Here is a 382-nt window from a genome sequence, read left to right on the forward strand (position 1 = left end):
TAAAAGAATAGTAAAAGGAGGAGACGGGTAAAGAATTAGAAGATAAGGGAAAATAGAACTCTATAGTATTAATATTAGGTCTACGTTCCAGAACGGATACGGGCCGAATTACTCTACGCTTATTATAATATAGTAATAGCTGGATATCTAAGTTAAAGGAAGACGTTAAAGTATATTAATTAATTCTATTACTAGCCTACTATTATAATTAATATTAAATTTTACGTCCGTGAATATTTAATGTACTAGAAAATTAAACTTTATAACTATTAATTATATAAATTATTAAAGTCGTTATTTATCCCTACTATCCTTTAGTAAAATATTTTGTATAATTTTATTACCGGTATACTAAAATTATTTAACCCCGTATTTAATTGGA

This window comes from Neurospora crassa, linkage group I (genome assembly GCF_000182925.2).
Source record: "Neurospora crassa OR74A linkage group I, whole genome shotgun sequence".
NCBI classification, from domain to species: domain Eukaryota; kingdom Fungi; phylum Ascomycota; class Sordariomycetes; order Sordariales; family Sordariaceae; genus Neurospora; species Neurospora crassa.